Below are 13,985 nucleotides of genomic sequence, written 5' to 3'. Positions count from 1 at the left end.
TAGAAGCGAGGCTGACTGGCCTGTAGTTGCCAGGCTCCTCCTGCCTCCCCTTCTTGAAAACAGGGACCACATTGGCCCTTTTCCAGTCCGCAGGGACTTGGCCCGAGCACCAGGAGTCCTGAAACAGCCGTGCCAATGGCTCCGCAATGACACCAGCCAATTCCCTCAGCACCCGCGGATGAAGGTCATCCGGGCCCGCCGACTTGGACACATCTAGCCCTCCAGGTAATCCTTAACTAGGTCTGAACTAACAGTCGGGGGACTCGTATCCTTCCCGGGCCTCTCTACGCTGTCACCCGAGAGCGACCCGTTGTCAGCAGACAGGAACTTGTTGAAGAGTTCTGCCTTCTCTCGTGCGTCCGTCACCAGCTGCCCTGCCCTGCGTCGTAGGGGTCCAACGCTACCCCGAGACTTCTTCTTGCTACCTATATACTTGAAGAAGGACTTTTTGTTATCCTTAATGTATATGTAACCCATGCTCTAGGAATCTCATCTTGTAGTCTGGGCCTCGTCTCTGCAGCTAGGACTTCACTGTGCTATAACCAAGGACTCATCTGTCCTTGTAAAAGTGGAGGGTGACATTGTCAAAAACATCCAAGTCCCATTTTCAAAAGACTTAAGCACCTAAGTCCCGTTGACTTTCAGTGAAATGTGGGTGCCCCAACTTTAAAATTATTCTGGCAGTAAAAGATGTAAGATGTATGTACCAAATTGGACATTCAGAGGCATCTAACTTCCGTTGATATCAATAGGAAGAAGATCACACACCAACTGCAGGTGCTTCTGCAACCTGACAAAAGGTATTTATACCCAAAAGCTTGCAAAGAAGAATTTTTCCAGTTATTTGAGTTGGTCTAATAAAAGATATCACATTTACCCAGAGAACCTTGCATACCTACACTTAGGTACTTAATTGCTTTGGAAAATCCCTCTAGGCACCTACATGCATTTTAAGGCACCTAAATACATTTTTTGAAAATCTGACTTAAGTCTTTTGAAAATAGGACTGAGTCCCTCTTGAAATTTTGAACCAAGGTCACTGCAGGATCATGTCACAACAGTTCCCTGATACTGGGTAGTTAGAAACTGCAGCCTATCATCCACTAATGAACTAATAGGAAGTGACGGTTACTGCTAGTAGCCTGCTTTGTAATAAAATTAGATGAGGGTATGGTGATCTGGGCAATTTGTCTAGCTACTAATACTGGTTGACTTTGTGAAACTGCTATTTCACTGACTCCCTCAGTGTTTGTATCCTCTGCCATCTGCTCGAAGGACTGCCGGCACCAGGGACAATGGAGACGATTGTCTGTTTGCAGGGAGTGCCTTAGGGAGCATGTGGGCTGGAGCTACAAGAAGCCCGGCTCTCTCCCCTTCCCACTTCTCCCCCACCATTTCTCTGCTGGGAACTGGGGTTTGAAGGAGTGGGGTGCTTTAAGGATAATGGAGAGATTTGGTGTTATTGCTGCATCTTAAAAACCACAAAGCCTGAACGACAAAGCTGGGGGAAGGAGGAACAGAGGTGCCATGAGAGAGGAAAAGCAGGACCGGCCACAGGCCAAGGGACCTGGCTGGAAAAGAGAGCCTCTGATTTACAAGAGAAGTGTGAGCTGGAGGCGTGGAGACCTGCGTCCCCAGCAAAACTCTCCGGCGTGGTGGGGAAGGGGAGATGCTGCATTGACGTGTCTGTTCTCGTGCTGTTTTTCCCTGGAGACCGGAGGCGTAAACCTAGCGTGCCCAGGGGCACTGGCACTGGGAGGGCCTGTGCAAAGGAGCCGGGGGGTCCAGGGGAGCTGGCGCTCATCACTGTGGCCCAGGGGCTGGGTATCGGGGTCAGCCAAATGCAGCGACCCTCTTGGTGCCGAGCCTGGGTCTGCTACCAGGGCTCTGCAAAGCAGCTACCGAGACACTCCAGCAAGGGAAGGTGTCTGCCTAAGGAACCAGGCCTGCTTAAGGTGACTTTGAGCAAAAAAACCCACCCGCAAATCAGGTCCAAGAGCCAGTGCTAGAATATACCAAACAAAGGTGTTCGTGGAGACACCTGCCCGAGTTGTATAGTGTCCCTGCACAGCACTGTGAATTAAAGGGCTTTGTGCCCCTGGGTTTTTTGAAATTTCCCAAGCATGGCAGTGGCCAAGTGTAAACCTGCACCTCCCAAGCACGCATGGCTCCTTGCTGCTGATTCGCAGCAAAGGGGAAGAATTAAATGTGCAATCTTTCTGAACTACCTTCATTAGCACGAAATCCATTAATGTGAACACAAGATGCTTTCAAGGTTGGATGGTGAAGCATTGGACCATTAGCCTCCTGAACAGATTTCGATCAGCCTTTGTTTGGCTCTCATCTAATGCATGTGGAACAATGAGCAACCGACGACTAATTTTGGCATCCTCCGGGGGCTTATCAAAATACAGCTGTTCATTTCAGGGGGTTTTCTTCTGGGGAAGGAGAAAGACTTGGAATAGCAGTAGTCCTAAAATAAATACTTATGAACAGGACAGATCCTGTGATTGTAGTACTGAGGAGATCATCTCATTTATGCCCAGTGTACTACCAGTAATGTTTAACTTCACACAAATGCTCAGGTCCAAGGAGGTTCCTCTCTCTCTCCGGCCAGGGCTGCCTTGATAACAGAAATGGTCCCTTCCATCAGGCTTGCCTCTGTCTTCTGCACTGCTGTCACCGCTAAGCAATGGCTGCACAGCTTGTCTGCACCGCTGCTCGGCTGCCGGCGGCCTTGCAAAGATGTATATAAAGAGCCCGCTGCAAGGCTCTTTGGGTTCGTCACTGCAAAAATACACCGCAATTCCAGCCAGCAGCGCTCCCAGCTGAGTTTGCATTGTCGAAAAAGCAGCAGGAGAGCTTGGCTGGGCTGAATAGGATGCAGTGGAGTGGCTGGAAGTGTGCTGGCAGAAGCCAATTCAAGCGATGCTCCTGGCAGCAATGTCAGCGGCTTGTGCTCCCGTATGGGAGGTGTCTTAGGTTGACTGGGAGGTTTCTGGCCAGCATGGGAGCCTCCTGTGTACTGGGATGCAGTCACCCATCCTGAGGACTGTTGCGGGCACCTTTCAGATTTAACCCCTTCACGAAAGCCATAATCCCCTGTTCCTCTGCTCATCCTCCATGAATGCAAAACGTCCTCCCTGCGGGAGCTGGGGGGAGGCATGAAGTTACGGGGTGAAGCTTGGGTGCTGCAGACCAGAATGGCTCTATAGGAAGGTCCGGACTGGCTTGAGCAAGCTCTGGTCTCTAGCAACGCTGCGGTTTGCAGTGAAGAGGGCTTTCTGTGCTCCCTAAGGAAGCTTACTGCCTCTGCTGGGCTCCAGTCTCACCGCACGGGAGCACGGCATGCAGCTTCTCGGGCCAGACTCTTGTCTGCGTGTTTGTGTTCAACTTGTCTTTTAAATCAAGCGAAGACTGCCTGCCTCTGCGACTCTGCATCTTTCTCTTCAGATCCCACCTAAAAGCATCGCTTTCTCCTCTTGAGCTGGCCTCACAGCTTCCCTCTCCCTCTGCAGTTGCTCACTGAGTGAAATCCCATTTGGGGAGCTTGTGTGAAGGGCTCTGGGGCAGCCAAAGTCATCCGTGGCCCGAGAGCTCAAGTAGACTTGAAACAGAATCTGGTTTCGGCGTTCACACGTGCCAAGTTTTGCTTCTGCTCGCACATCATGTTTTAATTGAAAACACGGCGCTAAATGTTCTCAATTATTTTGGCATTTGGAAAATCTCTGGTTGAAGGGCTAGTACTGTTAGGCCTGGATTGCCTTGGATTCAGACATTTTGCAAACACAGTTTGCAAATATGTCCAGCCACAAATCATTTGGGGAGTGCTGCTGGCACTGTTGTAGACCCCCGCAGGTAAAGTAGAGTGATCTTCCCCACCCCCCCGGAAAAAAAGTGTAAATTTGGCAATAATGCAATGTTTAGAAAGTTTTATGTAGGGGTAAGGCCCACCTACCTAGAGCAGTGCAGCGTTTGCTGTGCATCCATGCACGCAGCACAGGTAATACAATTGCAAACTGCCTTGGTGCCAAAAAGCCACTTAGGTTGCTGGAAAACAACTATTTGAGCTGTAAAGGGGAATGGGATGTGGGCCTTAGTGTGTGTCCTTTGAAAGAAACCTTCTGGAAAACTGCTTTGATTTTTCTGTTCTACTCCCTGGCATCCAGCTCTCTCCCCCCCCAATAAAAACTGGGTGAGGTGCCATCCATGTAGCATGACCGCTGAGCGGGGAGAGCAAGTGAGACCATTAAGCCAGTCCCTTTTGGCCAGCGCAGGGCAGTATTAGCTGGTTCCTGGAGGAGTCTTGGGCAGGTTTTATCCATTCAGGGTGATCGGCTCTCCTCGGGGTCCCGATACTGGACTATTGAGCCAAGGAGTAGGAATACAAGGGCTGACTGCAGCAAAGGGTGCAAAGCACTGTAATGTAAAGGAATTGTGGCTGACCAGCAATTGGTAAGCAGCATTTTTGTGGGGGGAGAGTGGGTTACACAGTAAATTTTTCATTGCCTTGATGGCTAATCAATATTGCAGATGTCAAACGCGGACATTGCTGCCCTTTCTGCTGGAAAGCTTCTCCTATCCAATGACTCTGTAGTGTGCAGTCAACAATTTAACTCTCGTCTACGGTGGAGAGAAGAAAAATAACCCCGTGTGAGCCTTTGTGCCAAACTCTCTCTTGCAAAGAAGCCATTTAGAAGAAAGTTTCCCCAATTTGCTCTACTTGCCTGCACTTGATTTCCTTGGGGATATTTTGCATGGACAGAAATATAGCATTGTGTGTCTAGTTTGTACCTGTTAGCAGGCTCTTGGTTAATAATTTAAACAATATAGATTCTTAAAAATGCTTTTTGAGGGGGAAGTACAGTAGTTCAGCAGCTCTGCTGAATCCCGGGAGTCTGAAGGTTGCGTATAGAAACTGAAATACTTCTAAACCCGGCCCGTGGCAAATGTTCAAGATGACATTTATGTTTCTCTCACCTAAGGCCCCGTTCCTGCTTCCCATCTAGCCCGGGGAGTTACCAACTCTCCCCTGCAGACTTCCAATTTCTCCTTTAATTGCTTTCAGGTTTATATGTATTAATTAAAGCTGGACCCCAGCACATACTGCATAGGCTCAGATAGGGGGGCAGAAACCAAGAGAACTGTCATTCAGTCTGAATGGCTTGACACTAATCCAGTAACACCGACTTTCTTTGGGAAGCACGTGGTTTTGCCCAGTGACCCTTAAATAGAAGAGAACAGAGAGGCAGCGTGAGAAAGGGAAGCGTTGGAAATAGGGTTTAATCGGCATCTTGTGCATTATGAACTGCATTGAGGGGGTGCACCATGCTTTACGCCCGTCCTCTGTCCTGGGGCCTTCCCTAGGAAAGGGCGATTCTTCTATCGGTGTCGAGTGCATCTCTCTGCACGACTCCTCTTGGGGCCTGTCGAGCAGTGGTGAAAGCTGCTTGGAATTTCTTTTTGTATGAAAAGAAGCTTTGATTTTTTTATTCTAATGAGTAAATTGGAACGAAAATCTTAATTTCAAATAGAAATTCCAAAAAAAAAAAATCTTCCGTTGACTTAACATGATATAACACGCTCGTGTGCATGTGGAGGGGTGTTGGTGGATGGGGGTGCTGGGTGATGCTTTTGCCTTTCTCTTCCCCTTCTTCTACTGTGCAATAAAGAAGGAAAAGTATCTTAAAAAAAAAAAGGGGTGGGGGGTAAGGAATCATAGACTATTCAAACCTAGAGAATGATCAAAATACCCCCAAACACCCTAAGATGAATTGAAAATGTCACTTCACTTGAGCCAAAACAGACTGACCTCATTGTCCACTCCAAGCAACAACAACATCCCACAAAAGAGCCCCTCTTTTTAGGTATCTTTTTAGATGGAGAAATAGCCCCCCTTTAGGTGGGGGTCTGGACTTGATGATCTTCTGAGGTCCCTTCCAGCCCTAATGTCTATGAAATCCCGGATATTTTTCGCCCCGCAAAGTTGTCCATGGGAAGCCCTGATGACGACACCCGATTTCTGGCTGCTGATGCTCCAGACGGGAGGCCGGCGGGATCAGGCACCGCGGGTTTGGCAAAGGAAGCCGGCAGCGAACTTGTCACCAGGTAACCAACCCCGCTGTGGCACCGTCGCTCCCCAGGACGGCTGCCTTCGTCTGCCAGGCACCTTGCTTTTCTTCCTCGGCATGTGGCTTTTCCCGTGCCGAGAGTAACGGTTTCTTATTTTTGCAACGGAGACCCACTGAGCCATGATGGCTTTGTATGCATTGCATGAATCTGGGGGACTCTCAGCCCAAACCCTCCTACCAAGGAGCTGCAAATGGCCAGTTCACCGAGGCCGAGCAGCTGAGGAGTCTCAAATCCGGCTCGCATGAAGGAGATTAAAAGGTACTCTATATTTTCGTTTGAAAGAATGACTGTAGCCTCTCCCGTGCGCTTGCACGTCGTAGCATGGTGGGGTTTCATTTTGCAAGCGCTCTCCCTAACGACCGTTGCCAGGACTCCTGACTATTGAAAAGCTCCATTTAAAATAAATAAAAAATGGAGACCCAGTGTGCACCCTGCTGCTCCGGCACGGGAAAACCCAGAGCTGCTGTTCGCTGGGACATCCAACAAGGGCCTGCGCAGGGGGCTTTAAAGCTATTAAATGGCATCGCAGTGCAGTTACCAGGAGGAGATTTTAGCATCACCTCTCTCGGGATTTTTGGTGCTCTGCCTTCTCCGGGACTGCGAGAAGTTAATCGCCTTCGTCGCGCCTTCTGGGCTGGCAGTCCAGTGCAGCGTAGCCCGCTCGCTGGCGTGAGCCAGTGTACGTTGCCTGATATTTCACGACCTCCGCATCGCTCGGCCCAGATGCAATTTCTTCCGTAAGAGACTGGTGGGAAACCCAAAGGCAGTAGGGTTTTTATGTCGAACCGCGTTTCTGAGGTTGTCTGATTTCTCTCTTGAGCTGCATCTAGGCTGAGGGCATGCGCCTTGTTTTTTAAAGGCGGGGATGATGATTTGTGGCCCGGTAAGAAGAGCGCTCTGGTTGGGGAAATTGAGCGGCGCACAGGTTGCAAAGTGCCACCGGGCTGCCTATTGAGAGAAGCACATGGCAGGGTGATCAGATCCCATCCCCGTGCTTTCCAGCACAGGTAATGCCTGCAAACCACTAAATTCACCCCTTTATCTCTGTTCATCCTGGCCCAGCCAGGCCGTCCTCACCAGACGGTGTCTGCTCCCGCTCGCCCACCGCTGAGCAGCGTCCTTTCCTCTTCTTCAGCCGAACGTCGCAAACCGGTGAGTGGAGACGGGGAGTTCACCTGTTGCTCCTGGCGTGCCCTGAACGCCTCTTGCAACCCCCAGATTCAGCAGGACCTGGGGCACCTGGCTCCCAATGGGGGCAAGACTTAACTCAGAATCCAAAACTGTCCCCAAATCGTCGGTTTTCAGGATTTTTCTGAAGCTCCCAGAGTGTTTGCTCTGGGATGCAGGAGCTAACAAGGCTCCTAAACGTCTACCCCTTGAATCTAGCAATATGATACGTGGAAAATCTTTTTTGCTAGGACTGCAAACGCCGGCTGGCTGCGAGTCCAACCTCAGCGCATCTCCGTGCTGAGGAGTAGGCTGGGGGAACAGCGCAAGAAGGACGTATTAGCGACGCTTTGCAAGAGCACACAATGAGGCGGCAGGTTGGCACCGAAACCACGGCAGCTCCGCTCGTTGCTTTAATGCCGTCTTTGCATCTGATTTGTTCTGAAGACAGAAACGACAGCAAGGGGCTCGCTGGAGACAACTTAGCATTTTTTTTTCTTTTCTTCAGGAGGCGTTTCTTCTTCGGTGCGATTCCATTTATGAGCAAAACCAAAACAAAACACAAGTATAAAATCTTGTTTCCCAATCCCAGCAGGAATCTAACAGCAAACGACAGTTCCTGCATGCTCCAAGCCCCTTCCGGCTGGAACTTAGCCTTTGCACAGCCCTTCACAAAACAATAGCCAGCTAAATTCCCCTGCTTATCTTTGCCTTTATTCAGCCTGATGAGGCATAGCCGTGTCTGGGATGCAGGCTGCTGTTTTCGCTGTTTGAGACCATTAATGAGCTTAGCTATATTTCTTAAGTAAAGGGTCGCGGTTCCCTGTTTCCTCTCCCCGCGTCTATGAAGTCCAGCCCAAACCATGATAATAATATGGTGCTTTCTTAGGGTGTGATTTCATGCGTATAGGTCTATCAACTGCAAAAAGCTCAGTCATTGCATCTCAGCAAACATTCTTTATCTAATCACTAGTTTTGAAATATGAATGTAAAAGTGTACATTTGGATAGGGGAAAATAAATGATTTGCACAGTTTATATACTGTTATCATTTAGTAGCAGAAAGCAAAATATTTTCAGAAAGATTATTGCGTCTTATGGATGTTCTTCCATGGCGATACACAGTGCTTGCTTAGTCTCGTGGTAGGAGTCCTAAAGGAATAAAATAATGTTTGGTAAAAGTTACTGTAAAATATTGATGTTCTCAGGAAGGGACTAACTGATGTTTGCACAACATCTGTACAATGGACTCCTAGTCTGAGACCTTGTCCCTTCCCGCTACCCCAATATAAACTTGCAGTAGCTTTCTATTAATAATTTATTTCCCTGTGCTGGAGCTGCAAACAAAGATTAATTCTGTATTTTATAAGACTTCCCTGCATTTTTTTAATGGGCCAGTTCACCTTATTTTAATAACTGGTAAGACTGCCAGTATGTCTTTCTTGTAGAAGACGTGTGATGGGAAATCATGGAAACCAAAATGTTTTTTGCAAAAATATATCAAGTCTTGAAAGAATTTCCGCCAGCCTAGGATGGAGTGTATTGTAATTATATATAATATAATCACAGAGAGGCATCCTCCACAAAAAGCCAATGGGCTGGTGGTCAGGCAGTCATCTGGGACTTGAGAGATCCAGATTCAGACACCTGAGACTTCATCCCATGCCTCTTCAATCCCAGAGGAGTGCCCTGACCGGGGACCTCTTGTTTCTTCTGGGCTGGGTCTCTGTGGGCATGCAGTTGGTTGTTTTTTGGGTGAAAAATGTTGACAGGCCTTATTTTATTTTGTGTTAGAACAAATAAACCTTGAAACCTTGGCATTTTTTATGAAACAGAATTGTTTTCCAGCTAGATATACTTAAAAGTGATCTTAGTGTTCCTTAAGTGTGTGCGCGCATTAGTATTTAGATTCATAAATTCTGAGTTCAGTCTGTGCTAGGGTGACTCATTCGCTACCAGGGAAGAATACAGGCCTTACATGGTAAGCAGCATTTTTTTCCTATCTACAGAGTTTTTAGGGTCATAGGATCATAGGAAAGTAGGTCTGGAAGGGACTTCACAAAGGCATCTGGTCCAGCCTCTTGTTCAAGGTAGGACCATCCCCGCTAAACCATCCCAGCGACTGTATATATGCTCTTGAAAATTTCCAAGCATGGAGATGCCACAACTTCTGTAGGTGCCTGTTCCAGTGCCCGACCACTCTCATAGCCAGAAAGGACCTCCTAATCTGCAGCCTAAATTTCTCCTGCTGCAGTTTGAGGCTATTACTCATAGTTTTCTCCCCTACAGCCACAAAGAAAAGCCCATATCCACCCTCTATAATCACCTTTCAAATAGTTGAAGACTGTCATCAAATCTCCCCCTCAGTCATGTCTTGTGCAGGCTAAATAACCCGAGTTTGTTCAGCCTTTGCCTAGAAGTCTTGCCTCCCATGCCCCTAATCACTTGTGTTGCCTTGCACTGGGCTCTTCCAACCTGACTAACCTAGTTTCCTTTTATGACAAGGCCACCAATTGTTTAGATGCAGGAGTCAAGGTGGATGTTATCTATCGACTTCAAGAAGGCCTTTGACAAGGTATCCCATACCATCCTTATAAATACACTGAGGGGATTTGCCTTGGATGATTACACAGTAGACTGGGTGGCAAATTGGCTCAAGGGTCGCACTCAGTGGGTGGTGGTGGATGGGTTGGTGTCAACCTGGAAGGATGCGGGCCGTGGAGTCCCTCAGGGCTCAGTACTGGGGCCGGTGCTGTTCAACATATTCATCAGTGATCTGGGCGAGGGGGTGGGAAGCACCCTGTCCAAATTCACGGATGACACAAAATTATGGGGTACAGCTAACACCCTGGAGAGGAGGAACCAGATCCAGGCTGACCTCGACAGGCTGGGGAAGGGGGCAGAGAGCAACAGGATGCAATTCAATAAGGACAAGTGCAAGGTGCTGCATCTAGGGAGGAAGAACTGCCATCAGACCCATCGGCTCGGGGCGACCTTCTCAGCTCCATTGATCTTGGTGTCACTGTTGACTCCAAGATGAACATGAGTCACCAATGTGATGAAGCAGCTGGCAGAGCCAATCGCACCTTGTCGTATGTCCATAGGTGCTTCACAAACAGGTCCAGGGAAGTGATCCTCCCCCTCTACGCGGCACTGGTCAGGCCGCAGCTGGAGTACTGCATCCAGTTCTGGATGTCGCAGTTCAAGCGGGATGCAAACAACCTAGAGAGGGTCCAAAGAAGATCCACTCACCTGTTTAGAGGCCTGCAGGACAGGCCCCACAAGGAAAGGCTGAGGGACCTCAACCTCTTTAGCCTCTCCAAGAGAAGGCTGAGGGGCGACCTTGTGGCAGTGTACAAATTCATAACGGGAGAGAGCAACATGAAGTAGGTGATGCTCTGTTCACCAGGGCACCCCTGGGACAACGAGGAACAATGGCCATAAGCTACTGGAGAGTGGGTTTAGGCTGGACATTAGGAAAAAGTTCTTCACAGTCAGGGCTCCCAGGATCTGTAATGGGCTCCCAAGGGAGGTGGTGCTCGCCCCATCCTTGGGGGTCTTCAGCAGGAGACTGGACAGGCATCTGCCTAGGATCACATGAACCCAGGGTTGGTGTTTCTTTTCTTGCCTGCCAGGGGCAGGGGGTCGGACTAGATGGTCCACTGGGGTCCCTCCCGACTCTGGGGATCTATGAATCTATGAAACTGTCCACATCTTTTTTGAAGTGTGAGGCCCAAAACTGGACACAGAACTCCAGGTGAGGCCTCACCAGTGCTGAACAGAGATGAAGAATAATTTCCCCTGCTTTGCAAGTTAGTTGCTAAGGATTGACCAGTTTTTCCTTTTGAATTACTGAGACAGGGGGCCATCTTGAGGCCAGTCACAATGTTGGCCCGCCCACCTGTCTAGGGCAGTCTGTCCACCTAACTTACTTGCCACGCCTTTGATGTAATTGCATAAATGCTTTTAGGCAGGAGGCTACCCATTTTAAGGCCCTGATGCCAAGGGCATAATACATGGCTCTGCACCTGCCCTACACTGTGTCCCATGCCTCACAGGTGACATCCAAAGATCACTTTCAATTTCCCGTGGCCCCACAGATGGGCTGCACTCGGCCTCTGGCCCAAACGTGGTCTCAGGTATCCATGGACATGCCTGGGCCTCATGCCCCCTCACTGGGGCCACAACTCCAGCTACTCCAGGTGGGCCATGTGCTGTCCTTCAGGCTCTACTCTACATGGCTGTCGGCTCTCGCTCCTCCCCCTCAATGGGGCCACTATTCTGCCTTCTCATTGGGGCTTCCAGGCCTTATGCCCTTTGGGCCTCTGGAGTCTATTGACATACCTGGGCCCCCAACACAACCAATGGCCTACTCGGGCCCCACTCAGGGGCCCTGTGCTTTTCTGTCAGGATGTGGTCCCCTAGTCTTTCCCCTCCATGGGGTCACCCACAAAGCAGCGGGGGCTGAGGCTTTCTGGCACCTCATCCTTGCCTTTCACTAGGGAAGCACAGATGTGGCATTTCCTAAAGGTTGCCCTGCCACCGGCAGCCCCACCACACCATCCAGCCCCAGCAGGGTGTAGTTTCAGGTCATGCCCCAGGACCAGGAACCTCCTCCATCCCCATAGTTCCTACCCTGCCCTCCAGATGTTCTGGCAGCAGCAGTACTTGAGCCAGGAGGTGTTCACCCATCGGCTCCCCAATTGCAACTGCCTGCTCTGCTCCTCAGGGCCTAATCTTATACCCAGACTGCCCAGTCTCACACCAATCAGGCAGCCCCCTGGCTACCATGTGACTGACTGATTGGGTCTGCTCTCACTTGCAGGCTGCTTTGCAGCCTGCTCAAGCCCTTAAAAGTGGCAGGCACCCAAGGGTGCACTGCCACAATTACCAAATTGGTTACTTGTAAAGCCAGGCTGAAATATCCTTGCTTACTACATAAGCTGGATTAGTTTGGCCCTTCCTAAGACCCAAGAGAAGTTTCCTGGCTGAGCACTTAGCCGAAAATGTCCAGAACCAAGAGAAACATGTTATGCTCATATACACGCCCTTTGGGACCCTGATGTACCTAATTGACCAACAGGCATTTATATCTCCAGCTGGAGGTGGCTCTCCTCAAGTCAGGTTCACACTGCTTTGGTGAGGTGAGGGCATGGTATGTACAGAAACGAATGAGACCCGTTCTAACTTACTACATATAAAGTGTGCCATAGACTGCCACTCTCCAGTAAAGAAAGGAAAGGAAACAATAGAAAAATGGTGCAGAAGACTCATAAACAAGGCTTGTTTCAGCTCCAGGTTCTGGTATGTGACTTTAGGGAGATTGTCTAACCAAAGCGCCTCATTCCCCAGACAAGAAGTGAGTCCTGTTCCCGCGTATCACCGATAACTAAGCCGGTTATATTTTGGGGTTAGCAAATCGGGGGTACGCTAAAAGTTTTAGAAATGGGCAAGTGGGGCTACTCGGAAATGAGCCCTGTGTGAAACCAAAAAGGCACTGAAGCTGAAGAATGCATTCAGGGAGTTGTCTTGAGCTAAGCCAGATACGTGAATATTAAGAGCTGTAAATCCTGATGAAATCCCACTTTTGTCTCTGTTTACCAAAATGTTATCAATGTTTTCCCTCCAGGAATACATCGTCCAGCCAAACCTGGTGGTTCCCAGGGGAAACAGCTGGTATCTTCTGTCACAATGGTATTGCAGCGCTCCATTAAAATAAGTACAGGCAAAATGTCAATCTGATTCCGTGGAAGTGTTTTACAGCGTTGTCTGTCCCATGACGATCAACACCCGCTCACAGCATCACGAGGCAGAACGAGAGCCGAACTGGAGAGCGGGTGCTGCTTGGCACTCCTCTGTCAGTCTCCGTTGCTTCCTTGCACCTAGAGAGAGAGGCTGTGCTGAGTATTGAGCATGTGAGGATGGGGCACAAAGAGCATGACTTCTTCAGAGCCGAAGCCTGCAATGGCCAAAGAAGCTTGTGCCTGCAAGTATTTAAGGAACTGCTGAGCTTCATGGCATTGTGAGGAAATGTGAATTAAATGGGAGAGACCAATAGCTTGCATAGAAAATTTTCCAGCGATCAAAGCTTTCCTTGTACTCGGGGAGCCTCGGAGCGGTAATAGGAAAACGCCATTGCAATGTGAAAATCTTTTGTACCATTTGAGTAGGTTTAGAGTAGAGGCTTTTCTTGCAAAAGCCGGAGTGGAAGGAAAGCCTGCCTTACAGCCTCCTTTACAGTCCTGATAACCCATCCAGAAATCCTCTTTGTTTCTACAAGAACATCTTGCATTCCTTTAAAGGCTGGAGTCTTTCTAAAACATACACATCTTTAAAAAGTTTATTTTTTCTGAGATAAAGTTTGTGTCCATGTTGAATGGTTGCTTTGTACTGGAGTCTCATTCTTTGAAGAGCCACTCTTGTCTGAAAGTTGACCAAATGGTTCCCTAACTTTACAGCTTTACATCTGTGGTGCACTAAAAACTTGCAAGGAAAGACATTATTGAATATTTTATACAAAGCGTAAATCCTAATAACCAATGCTAATGCATTCTCCAAACACAGTATAAAAGAAAATGATATGGAAAATTAAAATGAGAGAAGCTATAAAAGCTGCATTTCGGAGTCTGTAAAAATACTTTTATGTGTTTTATAGCCCGGGGGGTTATCTCCTTTGACACTTTTAGT

General features: G+C 48.7%; 1 protein-coding gene across 1 annotated transcript in view; it reads left to right on the top strand.

The window, feature by feature from the left end:
- CORO2B (coronin 2B) overlaps positions 1 to 13,985 on the top strand; it is a 113,491-nt gene that overhangs the window by 27,424 nt on the left and 72,082 nt on the right. The window lies entirely within an intron of this gene.

Source organism: Crocodylus siamensis, chromosome 15, assembly GCF_052110815.1.
Source record: "Crocodylus siamensis isolate JL-2025a chromosome 15, ASM5211081v1, whole genome shotgun sequence".
Lineage (NCBI taxonomy): Eukaryota > Metazoa > Chordata > Crocodylia > Crocodylidae > Crocodylus > Crocodylus siamensis.
The sequence above is the reverse complement of the archived record's forward strand: the minus strand, read 5'-3'. Positions and strand labels throughout refer to the sequence as shown.